A 1,143-nucleotide genomic window follows, 5' to 3' on the forward strand; every position below is an offset into this window, starting at 1 on the left:
TCCCTGAACATATTGACTCTCTAAACACAGAATGTGGGCCCACAGTTTATTAAAAGCAATTGTGTGACTCCTCTGTCTAGCCAAACATTTGGTCTGTTACACAACTCTCCAGGACCGGGCTTCAGGCACGCTCCCTTTAAGAAAAGCTGTTGTCCACAGGCCCAATTTATAACAAACCTCTGATATACCATAGTGATCCTTTTCTGGAATGTTCACTGCATACTGAATCATGCACCACCTTGTGAAACATACTTTTGCCCTTCTCAATGAGTACAGATTTGAGCTTTGTTCTCCCTAATAATGTTTTATCATTTAGTTATGACCATTTTTGCACTTTTTGAGAGCAAGAACTGCTATTCCTTTAATTCATTTTCAAAGCTGATTTGAAACTTATTTAGAAGCTTTAATATAGTTTAATATACTTTTAAGTACAGGTGTGGGGAAGAGGTAGGAAAAGGACAGCTGTACACACTTAAGAAGGATGTGTTAGGTTTCTCAAGAAAGTGTCATGTAAGTGTCTTAACAATAACTGTATGTACATGATTTCGGTGGCCTCAAAATAAAAAAGAATTTAAAATATTAACAAAAAAATGCTTACACATGATGACTTTTACCTAAGGAAATGTTTTCAGTAAACAAGATTAGAAGATTGTTTATGTGTTGTGTAGACTTGCAGGCTGATAAGGCAAATTCATAGGTCAGAAAGGTCATAGGAAGTCAAGTCACTATTTGGACCATCATATTCTTCATTAGATTGTGAGACTGTGCCAGAAAAGCAACTGTGGCTGTTTGCATGAATTTTGGTCTCAGCCAGACAGACTCTGGGACAGGAGACACGGGGTGGGGGAGGGATGGGAGTGGGGATGGGGGTGGGGAGAATTCTTTCCCTCTTCATATCTCCTTAAGTTTCCCTATTATTTTCTCTTGTCAGGGTGGTATTTTAATCTAAGATTTCAATCCCTTAAGGGGATAATGACTGAAGTTCTATTTTCTGAAAACCAGGCTGAATCACATCCTGCCCATCAAGAGATGAAAGTCTCAACTTGCTTGATCTCAGGTACCCAGGAGTAAATTGAGGCCTGGAGATGGAAGGATCATTATTTGATAGACGTCACTACTCTGTGTATCATGTCATTAATAAAA

This window comes from Arvicanthis niloticus, chromosome 14 (genome assembly GCF_011762505.2).
Source record: "Arvicanthis niloticus isolate mArvNil1 chromosome 14, mArvNil1.pat.X, whole genome shotgun sequence".
Taxonomy (NCBI): Eukaryota; Metazoa; Chordata; class Mammalia; order Rodentia; family Muridae; genus Arvicanthis; species Arvicanthis niloticus.